This window comes from Ahaetulla prasina, chromosome 3 (genome assembly GCF_028640845.1).
Source record: "Ahaetulla prasina isolate Xishuangbanna chromosome 3, ASM2864084v1, whole genome shotgun sequence".
Taxonomy (NCBI): Eukaryota; Metazoa; Chordata; class Lepidosauria; order Squamata; family Colubridae; genus Ahaetulla; species Ahaetulla prasina.
Window position 1 is genome coordinate 206,474,079 of NC_080541.1, and position 15,975 is coordinate 206,490,053.

General features: G+C 40.8%; 1 protein-coding gene across 1 annotated transcript in view; it reads right to left on the reverse strand.

Annotated features, from left to right (window-relative positions):
• Positions 1 to 986: 986 nt before the first annotated feature.
• The window catches only part of NFATC2 (nuclear factor of activated T cells 2), a 233,824-nt gene continuing 218,835 nt past the window's right edge, over positions 987 to 15,975 (reverse strand). The window contains exon 11 of the mRNA XM_058175788.1: positions 987 to 1,092. The gene's annotated coding sequence lies outside the window, so the exon portion shown is untranslated. The remainder of the gene's footprint in view (positions 1,093 to 15,975) is intronic.

Here is a 15,975-nt window from a genome sequence, read left to right on the forward strand (position 1 = left end):
TTTTTCTTCATTGCATGAATCAATCTGAGGTGTGCTGGACAATCTGGGGCTGTCCAAATATTTGAATTTCAACTTCCATCATCCCCAGCTAGCAGGATCAAACAATGAAACTAGAATATGTAATCCAAAACTCATGGAAAATTACTTACTTTAAGCTTCCTCCTCCATTCATAGAAAATGAGGGCATTACATACTTTAATACTGGAGTAGTCGATATATTGAAAAGACAGGAATGAATCAAATTATAAGCATTCTTGTATTACTTGTGTTACTTTTTTATTAATTGTCTGAACCAATCATCAATTTCAAATAAAAAACACAAAAATCAAAGTTATTTTTATATATACTTTTCTCTTATATATGTTTTTATATGTAATATTTAAGAAATATGACTCCTATTACTCCACACACACTACATCCAGTGTGATTTTTGGTTTTTTGTATATTACTTATTTTATCATAAAACATAAACTACAAAACAGTAAAACAAACTAAACAAACTGAAACAAAACAAAAACATACATTCAACTCCAACAAAAAAGAAAAAAATAGTGTACAAAAAGAAGAAGAAAAAGTGATCAATTAAATTTAACATTTAATATGTAGGATCCACCTTGACTGGGTGTTGAAAGAAAAGAAATAGCAGTAACTTCTCCTCCCCTGTTACTTTATTTAACACATAGAAAGTCCATGAATGGTTTCCAGTCTCTTATAAAGCTGTCTCCAGGGGTCTCCAACCTTGGCAACTTTAAGATTTGTGGACTTCAGCTTCCAGAGCTTTGCTAGCTGAGGAATTCTGAGAGTTGAAATCCACAAGTCTTAAAGTTGCCAAGGTTGGAGACCCCTGGTCTAGTCCATTATCTCTACTCACAGCAGTTAATTTTGTCATCTCTGCTGATCCAGTCAATTTCAAAATCCATTCTTCAACAGTTGGCATCCCTTTTTCTTTCCAGTGTTTGACAAGTATAATCCTCGCAGTCATCATGTGAAGGAATAGCACCTCAAATTTATTTTTGTTTTGATTAGACAATTTTTTTGAAGACCAGTTCCCATCTTCTGAGCTACAATCCTGTAACACTGATCTTTTTTACCCTGAAAAAGATAAAAATATATGTTTATAATGCAGTGAAATTTTTTGAAGAAAGTCTTATTCCTAACTAGACACCAGTGCATTTTTCAAAGAACAAAAATTGGGCCAAAGGATAGGGAATTTTTATTTGTTATTCTCGTAAATGTCTCATAATATCATGGACAATAGAAATGAAGGTCATAAAACATTAGTAAAATCTTCCAGAAACTCAGCATGGTGTTATAATAAAGAAATAAAACAGCAGGGAAGGATCAAGAAATTTTCTTTAACAGAAACAGAGAAAATTAACTCATCCAAGGAATTCTGTCCCCCCTTTGAAGATCATGGCTAATTGTAGAAGGAAAGGAAGGAAGGAAGGAAGGAAGGAAGGAAGGAAGGAAGGAAGGAAGGAAGGGAGGGAGGGAGGGAGGGAGGAAAGTAAGGAAGGGAGGAAAGGAAGGAAGGAAAGAAAGAAAGGAAAGAAAGAAAGAAAGAAAGGAAAGAAAGAAAGAAAGAAAGAAAGAAAGAAAGAAATTCTTTGAGGGCTTCAATGGATGTCTTTTTTTGCATTCCTTTGCTTCAGATATGAGGCAAATACGACCAACACCATCAACCAAATTCTGAAAAATGTCAGTGTGACCTTTGAAAGCAAGGCAACCTCTTAAAACTACATAATTTAGTCTTTCCTCTTGATGAGTGATGAGCAGTTTCTAATTATCTAACTATACCTGGGACAATCTGCTGGTAAATGGTTTTTTTCTGCACCAGAGTTCTCAGGGTATATATGCTCCACATCGTTTCTGCTGTTGCTTTGTACGCCAACACAGGAGGGAAACCCATTAGAGAATCAACTTCCTGCTTCCTACTTTCTTCATTCTCTCACTTCTTCGATTTTTACTCTTCACTTTCTTCTTGGAAGGCAGTAGTTCCAGCAACTTTTGCAGAGTTGTTCAGCTCACCCAGCCTCTTAGCTAGCTCATCACTCAATAAATACAAGAGACTTCCACTTTCCATCAATGAACAGTTCTATAATGTTATTTTCTCATCTGAAAGGTTGTCTAAAGTAAATTTTCCATCATCCCATTGACATACAACTGGCAGGAAAACATGCAGGTTTGATGGATGGAGTTGAGTCGACCCTGGCTGGGTTTGTTATTTCTGCAACCGAGCTCGAAGAAGGCAAAATACAAGGACCTCTGTCATGTTATTAACATATTGACTGATTCAGTAGAGGTACTGTGTGTCAGTTTATTAGCTCCTGAGAAGTGTGTACACACTTATAAGTTGTCCTTGAAATAGGACCATAATGGAGCTTGGAATTTCATTATAAGTCATGATGGTTGTAACCCAAGGCACTCACATGAATGACCTGATTTTACAGCCTTTATTGCAGAATCCATCAAGTGAATGCTGTAAGTTAATCAACACAATCTTATGAATATATTTTTTTGGCAGACATTGGCTGAAAAGACCAGTTTCTAGGAAAAAAATAAAAAAATGTTGTAAATCATGTCATATGACTGTTACATGAAGAGTCATGGTGGGCAGTGGTTAGAATGCAGTATTGCAGGCAAACTCTGCCCACTGCCAGCAGTTCGATCCTGACTGGCTCAAGTTGACTCAGCCTTCCATCCTTCCGAGGTGGGTAAAATAAAGACCTAGATTGTTGGGGGCAGTTATGCTGACTCTGTAAACCACTTAGAGAGGTCTGTAAATCAATGTGAAGCGATATATATAAGTGCTAGTGCTACTAAATGCGAACAGCTATTAAAGCAAGCTGGTTGCCAAGTTCCCCAGATATGGTCATATGACCACTGTGTGTGTGTGTGTGTGTGTGTGTGTGCATGTGACTCCAGAACTCAGTTTTAAGGAGTCTGTCATAACTTCAAAGAGTTGCTAAGGGGTCTGTCATTAAGTGAGGATTATCTTTAATAATGCTTTAAGCAGGGAGAGTGCTAACACTTTGATTTATATATTTGTCTTACCTTAAAATACGATTATGCTTCTGGATCCAGTAACTGTGATTGTAGGGGTGTCAGGGTGGGGTGGATGTCAGAAAAGTCAAGATGGTGGCCGGAACCAGGGGTGGGCTTCAAGAATTTTAGCAAGAGGTTCTCTGTCCGGTTGCTGGGTGGGCATGGCCATAGTGGGAGTGGCCTAGTTGGTCTCCTGCACCATGGTGGGGGGGGGCTTTTTGCCCTCCCTGGGCTCCAGATCTTTCCTCGAGCTTTCGGGACGGCGAAAACGGTCTCCTCAGGCTCCGGAGGCCTTCTGGAGGCTGGAAACAGGCCCATTTCCGACCTTCACAAACTGCCCGTGGCCCATTTTTTGCCCTCCCCAAGCCTCCGCACTCACCCTGCACTTACCTGCATCCAAAATGGGGTGCATGGGGACTCCTGGGAGGGGCGGGGCAGGGTGGGGTGGGAGGGGCCAGCCAGGAGTGGGATTTTGGGGGTTCTCTGAACTGCACAGAATCTTAGCTAGAGGTTCTCCCAAACCCCTGCGAAACCCCAGCAGACCACTCTTGGCCTGAAGCCATGTGATCAAAGCTCTCCCTCTTTTAAACATGTGATACATATAAAAAGTGGAAGTTTGATCACCCAGTTGTGTCTCAAATCTTGACTTTTTTGACCTGTCTTCTCCACAGATACCCCTGTAACTTAGTTAACTTACTGCAGAAAACAATAGACTGCCGATTTTTTTCAGCCCCTTTTAAAACCCCGTGCCCCAACATAATAGCTAATTATTTCTGCACAGGCTGACAAAACGCTCCACAATTGCTTATAGGAAAAGAAGCCAATTTTTGCATCAACAAACTGACCTCAGGCTCCCAAGAACTCTGGCTCTGCATAGGAGATTTTTGGCAGCCATTCGCTGCTCAACTCGCCTATATGTGGATACGTAATTACTGGTAACCAGAGCCAAAAAATGGAGAAATTGGTGGGGTTTTTTTTCTTCATTTCCAGCTAACCACAGATGGTAATTTGAACATTTGCCTGGGGATGATGTCAACATAGGATGGTTTGTAACCTGAGGTCCATCCTGTCTCTCGTTACACTTCATTGGGCTAATATATGCGTGTTTTCTTCTGTGGTCCATAGGCAGAATCTTTATCACCCAGGTCGGAAATGTCTGGTTCTATCAGTCAAGGATGTGCGAATTGCTCCTTAAATGGCACCAGGAGAAATACAGGCTGACTCACAACAACTTCCCACCATGGGCAGTGTAAGAGTTGAATTACAGTGGAGAGACCCATCAAGTTTATGGGCTGGAAAAGCACGGCTTTTGAAGATCTGCTTCATGCATCGCAGTGTGTGCAAAGTTTCACTGAAGAAGCTCCACAGTGATTTGGTTTACGTACAACGTTAAATCATAATTTATAGACCTTGTTTAATGGTTAGGTCATGTACTAAACCATCAAGCCATGCTAGGATTGAATGCAATTTGTGGAGCCGCTTTAAGTTGGAGGTTCTGCATCCAGCCTCAGTTGACCAATTTGATTTGTGAAAGGGCTGTCCACAGTGACACTGAGCCTGCCCAAAGCAGCTGGAAGAACACTTTGTACAAAGCATGCTAGCACGCTGATTATCGCATATTAGCAGATAGCTACATTTTATGCTTAGCTGCAGTGATGATTCACTTTTATGATTGGAAAGCTTGTGATGCTTTTATGATTTTAAGGTTGAGTTTTATTCTTGTTAGCTGCACATAATCTTTCAACGAAGGCAGCATATTAATACCATAAAAAATAAACCAATAAATAAAACTTGCCTCGGAGTCTTTCAAACTGTCACATCCTCTAGAACAGGGGTGTCAAAACTCAATTTTATTGAGGGCCACATCAGGGTTGTGTTTGACCTGAGGGGGCATGGTAGGCGTGGCCAAAATGGGCGTGGCCAGCTTGATGTCACTCGTGTTAGGGACGCTGTGGTGGCTCAAGTGCTTGCCAGTGAAAATGGGCTCCCAATCTCCATTTTCAGATGGGACGACCTCCTGCAAGTCTTTGCCAGGGAAAACAGAGCTCGGGAGCGCCACATGCTTCGTTTTCACTGGCAGAGGGTTGCAGGAGGCTGTCCCAGCCAAAAACAGAGATTGGGAGCTTGTTTTCGTTGACAGAGGCACCACGGGCCGGTCCTTCATTGTTTCCAGGGTGACCCCACAAGCCAGATCTAAGCACCCTGCAGGCCGGATCCAGCCAATGGGCCTGCTCTAGAAGCCTTGGTGCAAGTCATGCTTTTGGCAAGGCGCGTGCGTACACACAAACAGACACACACACACACACACGATTCAAAGACGTTTCAGGCAGGGGTGAAATCCAGCAGGTTCTGACAGGTTTTGGAGAACCGGTAGCGGAAATTTTGAGTAGTTCGGAGAACCGGCAAATACCACCTCTGTCTGGCCCCAGAGTGGGGTGGGAATGGGGATTTTGTAGTATCCTTCCCCTGCCACGCCCACCAAGCCATGCCCACAGAACCGGTAGTAAAAAAAAATCTGAATTCCACCACAGGTGTCGGGTTTCTTGAACATGTGTGAACCTGCACAGCGCCTCTTGATTTGTTAGTGGCCCCCTTGAATCCAAGCATTCAAACAACTCTGAAAAGCCTTTGGTCCTGGTGTGCATGTCGTGCGAAAGATGCAAGTTTTTTTAATGTGTCAGAGAGAAGCATTTGGCTCGCACACTTTCTTCTTTGCACTGCCTTCATTCTTAAAAGGTGTAGCATTTCCAAAAGAAAACGATTATATATATTTTAAAAAAATCTGCTTGAATCACTGATGACCCCCAAATATGTCAAATGGATTTCCCACCCCCCTCTTTCCTTAGAAGTGTCAGGTTGAACCATTCTGATACATTCAAGTGGATATGGGTATAGAATCACTCATTAGTCATGTCTTGCCCCTGGCAGTCATAAATAATGTTATCATCTGATACCGTCTGTACTGAAGAAAAAAAAAACCATTGGCAAAAGAAATCCACACACAAATTGGAACTAAAAGTTATGGAGGCTACACCCACAGGAGTTTTAGTCATTTTAATAAGATGCATTACACACAGCCAGAGAAAAGTCTTTTGGTTAACATTTGCAATTCTATGTACATTTATGCTAAGTCCCACTAAACTTTCATAAAAATAAATCTTGGGTGGAATCAAATGCCCTATTTGCTTATTTATCTTACTTACTTCAAAGGATAATTAGAACTGCAGAAAAAACAATGGCTACCAACCTGCCTTCCACTGAGGACCTGTATACTGCACGAATCAAGAAGAGATTTACAGATCCCTCACATCCTGGACATAAACTGTTTCAACTCCTTCCCTCAAAACAACACTATAGAGCACTGCACACCAGAACAACTAGACACAAGAACAGTTTTTTCCCGAATGCCATCACTCTGCTAAACAAATAATTCCCTCAACATTGTCAAACTAGTTACTAAATCTGCGTTACTATTAATCTTCTCATCGTTCCCATCACCCATCTCCTTCCATTTATGACTCCATGACTGTAACTTTGTTGCTTGTATCCTTATAATTTATACTGATATTGATTAGTTTCTGATTGCTTATTTGTAGCCTATGACTATCATTAAGTGTTGTATCATTAAGTGTAAAATTTGTACCCTATGACTATCATTAAGAGTTGTAAGTGTTGTACCTTGATAAAGGTATCTTTTCTTTTATGTACGCTGAGACTTTTATGTTGATTTCCGTGGTCATATGGGCAGCATGACTATACACTGAAGTGCACGGAATGCTATTGTCAACTTTGGAAGCCATATTAGGCCGGAAGCTTCCGCACTGCCACTTTCTCGTGTGTGGGAAAGTAGAAGGGGGAGTGATTTAGTAGAGGAGTTGTCTTTAGACATAATATCATTCTTCCTGTCGGTCAAGGTCAGACTGATCCTGCATCTGGAGAAGGAGTGGTCGGAGTGCTGTCTTGAGATGGTGATTGGAGCATGTGATCATCTGAGGAATGAGGGGATGGTTTGGGGGTTTTTGATTTATTGGGGAAAAACCCGGACCTCTCAGATTCGGGTTTTCCCAGATGTGCCAGTTTACCTATTCTAGTAAATAGAACTTTGAAAGATGCTTGCTTCGGAGTTTTTACTTGGAGTGGGGTTTTTTTTCCTGGAAGGTTGACAGCTATTACCTTCCCATCGAAGTGGTACCTATTTATCTACTCTCATTTTTATGCTTTTTTGAACTGCTAGGTTGGCAGGAGTTAGGACAAATAACGAGAGCTCACCCTTTCACACGGTGCATGAGTCTTGAATCTGGGCTCTCAGCTTTCCAGCTGATAAGCTCAGCATCTTTAACCACTGAGTTATTTATTTGTTTGTCAAACATGTACAAGGTAGCAAGTATAAGTATGAACATAAGCATGACAAAAAAAAGGAAGTAAATACAGATATAACTCTGTATTGTGAATGTCACCTCTCTGCAATACAGAGACTAGGTTCATCCATCAGGGGTGAGCTATAACTTAATCAGGTTTGTTCAATAAGCCATCACTGGCAGGAAAGTGCAAAAGCTATGCGTGTCAACATCTTGCAACCATGTTTGCTCTCAGTATAGGAGGTGAGAAATGAGGCAATGTGGTGTCCATACCTTTGAGTTTTACATTGCTCAAATGGGCAGTGTTCATTTAAATTGGTAACTGATTTTAATCTTCTCACAATTACGTTTAATAAAAATCACTGCAAAATGTGCTGTCTTTGAAGAAGCATTCCTCTTTTTCACTCATATTAAACACTATTGTTTTATTCATATGGAAGTGGGTAAGTATATAATTGGCAAACTATATAATTGGTTCATCTCTGGACTGATTAAAACACATTCAATTCAATCTTATGCACATGAATACCCTGGGATTTACTTCTGAGTAGACAGATACATACTTGCTGTGCTCTAAGGTTTCTGTATCTGGGAAAGCATCCAGTTTAAAAGGCAGAAGGAGTGCACTCTGCTCCCTTTTAAGTATTTGGAAAGGACAACCATCTTTAAATCAAACTCACTGTGACATGCATGGATAATAAAATAATTCATCAAAGCCTCACACTGGTTCGCAGAAACAAGTTTCATTCAGATCTTCTGGCTCCACATGAAAGAAGAAACATATGCAAATAGAAAGTTAACTAGCAGGTGAGTGATATTCAGCAGGAGCAGAGGGGGTTTTCAGCAGGTTCTGACCAGTTCTGGAGAACCGGTAGTGGAAATTTTGAGTAGTTCAGAGAACCGGTAAATACCATCTCTGACTGGCCTCGCCCCCATCTATTCTCTGCCTCCTGAGTCTCAGCTGATCAGGAGGGAATGGGGATTTTGCAGTAAGTATACCCTGGAGTGGGGAGGGAATGGAGACTTTACAGGATCCTTCCCTTGCCACGCCCACCAAGCCACGTCCATCAAGCCACGCCATGCCCACAGAACCGGTAGTAAAAAATTTTGAATCCCACCACTTCAATATTTATTTTTATTTAATACATATCATATATGTTACAAACATACAGAAATATCTCCCTATTAGTCAGATAGCTGTTGGACAGATGAAAGAAAGTTATTGTGAGTATTTTAGACTAATTAATTTCTTTTGTGCAGAAAGGTACCTATAGACTTAAGTTGCAATGATTCCATTAAAATAAAAACTCAAAAACTCAATCAGATCCATGTAAGTCAGGTTAATGAAATTACAAACTGAAATTGTTTTTATTTGTACTTTGCGTAACATTTTGGGCAGAGAGAGGGATAAAGATACATGAAGTTTCAACTTTCACAAAGCCTATGTAGATCAGACTTCTCCAATTTGTGTCTTTCTGTCTTTTTAAAGACTATATTTCCTAGTATTTCCAGAAATACTTATCCAAAACAAGAAGAGGTCACCAGGTTGGCCATTAGAGTTGGTGGAAAAAGAGCAGGGGGATTATGTGTTAAAAAGTCAAATGTGCAATCAAAGTCTTGATTGAAGGGTAGGCTTCAATCAGGGGTGAAATGTAAAATTTGTTATTACCGGTTCTGTGGGCATGGCTTGGTGGGGTGGGGGGGTAATGTGACTGGGTGGGCATGGCCAACTTTTTTTTTTTACTTTTAAAAGCATTTTTTCTACAACCTCTTCAGCAGAAGAGGTTGTAAAAATGCTTTTAAAAGCCTCTGATGATCCCAGCTGAGCCACGTGATGATCAGAGGCTTTTTTTTTTACTTTTAAAAGCATATTTTTAGCTGAAGAAAAAATGCTTTTAGAAGTAAAAAACAAAAAACCTCTGATGATCACGTGGTTCAGCTGGGCATGGGGGGCAGGGGAGAGGAATTTTTGCTGAAATAATATAGGGTTTCCTGCCTGATCAGGTGTTGGATTAGAAAACCTACAAAATCCCTTTCGAATCTGTAATTTTGTAATTCTGTTATCACTTTAGCTCCCAGCAGTTACAGCTGATAGAATTCTTAGATAACAGCTTTTCTAGTTAGAAATGGAATGAGAGCCAGTCTGGTCTAGTGGTTAAAATACTAGACCAGAAATGGGAAAACCCAAGTTCCCCAGTCCAGCTGGGTGACTTTGGGCCAGCCACTCACTCTCAGCAAACCACTTCCAGAAATATTGCCAAGAAAACTGCAAGGATCTGTCCATATAATTGACAAGAATCAAGTACGAGTTGAAATTGGGAGGGGAGGGAATCTGTTTAAAACTTCTTGAAATTGGAAGTCAACATTTTTGTGAAGTACCAGATTAGTCTTTTTCTACATAGTATGAACTTTTCCTATGTGGAACTGTATATAGGAAAATCAAGAGGGTAAAAGTTCTAGGGCCAGAGAAGCTATTCATTTATAGTATTCCGATGCCTTTAATTAACCAGGCACACAATCTAAAAAAAATTTATGCATCATTTTGTTGAGGCATTAAGAATCAGCCACCATATGCAAACTATAATATGCACATTGGCTTTTTTTTCTGTGTAAATTGAGAATCCTGCAAAAGAAACACTCGCTTTAGAGCATTGTTTGAACATGTGGAAATCAATATTAATGTTTATAGATATACAAAGGGCATTGTTATATTCCAAACTGGACACTTATTTTTTCTTTAAATCTCTGGATTTAATAGAAAGGACTAAATAATTAAATTATAAATAAATAATGCCCCAACAATATTTTTGAACATGAATTGCTGACTGAGCCATAGTGGCCTAGTTTATGCACTATTCTAAGCCAAAAATATATTTATTTATTTATTTATTTATTTATTATTTAAATTTTTATACCGCCCTTCTCCCGAAGGACTCAGGGCGGTTTACAGCCAGATAAAATAAACATTCCTATTACAAAATAAATACTATTAAAATACCACTAAAAAACTTATTCAATTTGGCCGCAATTAAAATTTAGCAAATAATAAAACCCATTAAAAACCCATTAAAAACCCATCGATAAAACCCAATTAAAAACCCATAAAAAGCTAACCCAGTCCAGCGCAAATAAATAAGTGAGTTTTAAGCTCGCGGCGAAAGGTTCGGAGGTCCGGAAGTTGACGAAGTCCTGGGGAGTTCGTTCCAGAGGCGGGAGCCCCCACAGAGAAGGCCCTTCCCTGGGTGTCGCCAGGCGACACTGTCGCGCCGGCGGCACCCTGAGGAGTCCCTCTCTGTGAGGCGCAGGTCGGTGAGAGGTATTCGGTAGCAGTAGGTGGTCCCGTAAGTAACCCGGCCCTATGCCATGGAGCGCTTTGAAGGTGGTTACCAAAACCTTGAAGCGCACCCGGAAGGCCACAGGTAGCCAGTGCAGTCTGCGCAGGATAGGTGTCACGTGGGAGCCACAAGGGGCTCCCTCTATCACCCGCGCAGCCGCATTCTGAACCAACTGCAGCCTCCGGATGCCCTTCAAGGGGAGCCCCATGTAGAGAGCATTGCTGTAGTCAGGCGAGGCGTCACAAGGCGTGAGTGACTGTGCACAAGGCATCCCGGTCTAGAAAGGGCGCAACTGGCGCACCAGGCGAACCTGGTGGAAAGCTCTCCTGGAGACGGCCGTCAAATGATCTTCAAAAGACAGCCGTGCATCCAGGAGAACGCCCAAATTGCGCACCCTCTCCATCGGGGCCAATGACTCGCTCCCGACAGTCAGCCGCGGACTCAGCTGACTGTACCGGGATGCCGGCATCCACAGCCACTCCGTCTTGGAGGGATTGAGCTTGAGCCTGTTTCTCCCCATCCAGACCCGTACGGCTTCTAAACACCGGGACAGCACTTCGATAGCTTCATATAAACCAAAGTATGAAATAATCTTCCAGATTGCCTGCAAAACCATATAATTGCATAAATAAGTTAAAGGACAGTAGCAATGGATCCCAATAATGCAATAAAATAATTACAGCTTGTATTGGTAAACAATTCTACAGTAGCTAGATCATAATATATTCTTCTATTCAATATAAAGAAGAAAGCAAATGGTCATTATAAACCAGGGATATTTCTTAAAAAGACTGGACACATATACTACATAAAATGTTCTTTGTTTCCTTAATCCAAAATTATCTAATTTGATACTGGATCTTAGAAATAGATTGATTGGCAATTTCTTCATGTAAAGCCTATGGTTCACTGACTGAGATCACTAACAAATAATAGAATTGTATTTTATATATTTTTCCTATGTGAACAATATTAAAGAAGATGATAAGGGTAAAGCATAATTATTAACTTTAAAAAATATTTTAGATTCCAGAAAAAGTGCCTCCCTCAAGAAGAAAAATAATGTTTCTCCGTTGTTTGCTAGCACTCAATGTTACAAAACAAGGTGTTTGTGAGGATATCTGTCGGTGTTTATGTACAAGCAAAATGATGACTGTCGCAAGACAAACTCTCCTTTACAGAAAGGGAGTGGAACTTGGATTGTGATGGATTGTGATGGCACAATAGTGGTGTTGAAATTTGGATAAAAGTCTCTGAACCTGTTGAAGTGTCAAATTTGTTGTTGTTGTTAGTTGTGAAGTCGTCTCTGACCCACGGACAACCTTCCTCCAGGCCTTCCTGTCCTCTATCATCCCCCAGAGACCATTTAAGCTCACTTCTGCTGCTTCGGTGACTCCATCCAGCCATCTCATTCTCTGTCGTCCCTTTCTTCTTTTGCCCTCAATCTTTCCCAGCATTAGGCTCTTCTCCAGTGAGTCCTTCCTTCTCATTAGTTGGCCCAAGTATTTGAGTTTCATCTTCAGGATGATTATGTCTGATTATGAATCTCCTATTCCATCCAGTCTATGCTACAGTATAATATCGAGGACTACCTGAGCCCAAAATTTCCATTTTTAAGCAAGATACTTTGAGTTTTGCCCCATTTTATGAACAACTTAAGAGTTGTTAATTGAGTCATATCATTGTTAAACAAATATGGCTCCCCCCTCCATTGACTTTGCTTGTCGGAAGCCGACTGAGAAGCTTACAAATGGTGATCACATGATCCCAGGACAGTGCAACTGTCATAAATACATGCCAGTTGCCAAACAATTGAAGTTTGATCTGCGACCAGAGGGATGCTGAAATGTTTGTAATGTTCATATGTCACTGTTTTCATTGCTGTTGTAACTTCAAACACTCACTAACTGAATGGTTGTAAGTTAAGGACTACCTGTACTAGCTTTTTCCAGTAACACATTTTGTCGCAAATGAGGTCTATGGAGATTCTCAGTCATCCAAGTCATGGTTGTCCCAAATGTGTTTTTTCAAGAGGCAACTGGAATTTCTGGTGGTGTTTTTTTTTCTTTGAAGACCTTTCACTTCTGATCCAAGAAACTTCTTCCGCTGAAGAAGCTGCTTGAATGACAAGCGAAGCATCTTCAAAGAAAAGCCAGAAAGTCCAGTTTCCTCTTGAAAAAAAGCACCTTTGGGACACAAGTGAGGTGGATGGTTCGCGTTGATCCTTATAACTGCATTATCCAATTGTGAGAACCCTGAGACTTGGTGGTTAAAATCTGGCAGAGCATACACGAACCATATATAGCATCTGGAAGAATTTATTGTTGGAAACGTATTGTTTTATTTAAAAGATGGGTATTCGTTTCATGGTTCAAAGTCATGGGGAATTTTTGGAATGTAACTCCATCACGGGGAGTCTCGATTAAATAGCGAGAAGCTTTGTGGGCCTTTGTTCCCATAAGGGGTGTTCAGTGGTGTCTTCTATTTTTCATGGGTGGTTCATTGCTCAACATGTGCCATGTGTACCATATGTCCCATCTGAGTAAGTTAGGGGGGAAATGTTGAAAGACGAACCAAACTAAAATATTTGACACAAGGATCTACTTATAATGCAAACTCATCTTTCCATTGTGACATGATTCCTGTTATCTCGAGAAAATCAGCTCCCTCACAAAAGGAGCATTCTGGAGTGGAGAGTTAATATGTGGCGGAAACCTAAATTATAACCCACCTGTTGCTGAAATAGATTATATACATGAAGTTTTCCTTGACGAAGTCTGGAAGCTACATTTGTTGTTAAGTATAACAGCTAAATAGGGCTCAGGGGCTAAGACGCTGAGCTTGTCGATTGAAAGGGCAGCAGTTCAGCGGTTCAAATCCCTAGTGCTGCTGTGTAACGGGATGAGCTCCCGTTACTTGTCCCTGCTTCTGCCAACCAAGCAGTTTGAAAGCACATAAAAAATGCAAGTAGAAAAAATAGAGACCACCTTTGGTGGGAAGGTAACAGCGTTCCGTGCACCTTTGGCATTGAGTCATGCTGGCCACATGATCACTGAGACGTCTTTGGACAGTGCTGGCTCTTTGGCTTTGAAACGGAGATGAGCACCGCCCCCTAGAGTCAGGAACGACTAGCATGTATGTGCGAGGGGAACCTTTACCTTTACCTATAACAGCTAAATTGTTACTTAATTCAGAAAATCTGAATAATATTGTAGTATCTTCTTGCTGGAAGGTATGACCCATCAATTAGTTCCCAGAAACAATTGTTGATATCACCTTTAAAACTGCAAACAGTTTGGAGCCCATCTTCTTGAGACATTTTCTAGCTCTGTGTGAATCTATCAAGATATCAAGCCTTGTAAGTTTATCTATGCCAGGGCTGTCAAACTCATGGCCCACAGTGGATGTGTCACCCGGTGGGCATGTCCACACCCAGTTTAGCAAAGGGGGAAAAAAGTCCCAATATGTCATGTGACACCACTGTGATGACATGTGTTTGACACCTCTGATCTATGCACTTCAACTGCAGGTCTCCATGTAGAACAAGTGGGCAAGTGACATCACATGTCTCATCATGTAAATGATGTGAATGTCCTCAGTATGGCTTGTATTGGATACATATGACTTAACTCAGGGGTATCAAATTCAAGGCCCGGGGAACAGACTCGGCCTGCGAGTTGCTTAGAACTGGACCGTGGGGCCTCCCTGGAAACAGCAAAGGAGTGGCCTACAGAGCCTCTGCCAATGAAAACAAGCTGGAAAGGGCTGAGTGTGGCCATCTCAAGCTCCATTTTCACTGGCAGAGGGTTGCAGGCTGTCACAGATGAAATGGAGCTCGGGAGCCCATTTTTGCTGACAGAGCGCTCGGGCCACCACAGACGCCTCCGACACGGGTGACATCAAGCTGGCCAAGTCCACCCTGGCCACACCCATCCCTGCCCCCCAAGGTCAAATACAACTCTGATGTGTCCCTCAACAAAACTGAGTTTGACAACCCTGCCTTAACTGATATAATTTACACTCTTCTAGAGATTGTTTATTCCCAGTCTGTTCAGTTTGAAGGAAAGGGTCAGGATGTTGCTTCTCTGGCCTTCCAGTTGAATCCAAATGATTTCAGCTGTTTTTTTGACAGTGTTATAACCAAATTGGGACAGCTTGGATATTATCTGTTTGTTTTGCCCATTTGCCTAGTAAGGGAATTGGAAGCTCTTTTTTCTATTTCTAATATTTTTGGGTGGCGTTTCAAAATTAGACAGTTTTAGCCATAGTATATAAAATTGCCATTTGCCATGGCTGGTGGAAAAACTCTGTGCAGAGAATAAATTCTGAACATCCTGAACCTTGGTGGAATATAGCAATATTTTTGCTGGCTGATTAAAAAGTCTGCAAGCAAAAATAATCTAATTTTCTTTATGAACTCTGAAGGACTAACAATTTCATTGTTCATGTTAATCGGATTATTTATGCATTTGGTTCTATGAGGGTAATTGTATTGTTCTGTATAACTGTGGTTCCAAGTAAAGTAACTTGCATTCCCTTTAAATCTTTGCAATATATTATGATTTCTAATAAGCCCCAAAGGGCCACACAAGCAGGGGTTATACACATAATCTAGAAGAATAGCAAGTGAAAGAGGGATGGAAAGCTTTGTTGAAGAAAAATGTGAGACATACAGAATATTTTAATGTGAAGCAAACTTGGATTGATAAAACTAAGTTGCCTCACCCTAATTCGAACAGTAAGAAGTGGACCATATAGAGCAACGAAGATATTATAATCAGCATAAACTGGGCTTCTATTTACTGTATGATTCTAATTGCTGAGTCCTGTCAAAGAATTAACTCTTTGAGGTTAACATCTCTTTTTCTTTCTTATAGGTGTAAATTCTAAAATGCATCTACTAAGGAAAGATGGATATTAGGAAACAGGGTCCTGAGAAAATGTTTTTATTATCAATTGAAAGAGGATGGCATGGTCAACTCCTGATGACTTTATGGACACCTCTTTGTACTTTTCTTGATAATAGTGAAGTTTGCTATTTATTTTGAGACACTCTTGACTTGCCAAAGAAAGACCAGAAATGTGGATAGTCAACCTAGGGAATAAGGGATTCCAATGGAACCATGGAAAATGGAGAACATTGGACTGAACCGCAGAGTATCCAGGTATATGTGCAGGGCCCAATTGTGCTTCATTGCTCATGTATAATTTGTACCTGTTTGGGGAATATTTGTTTG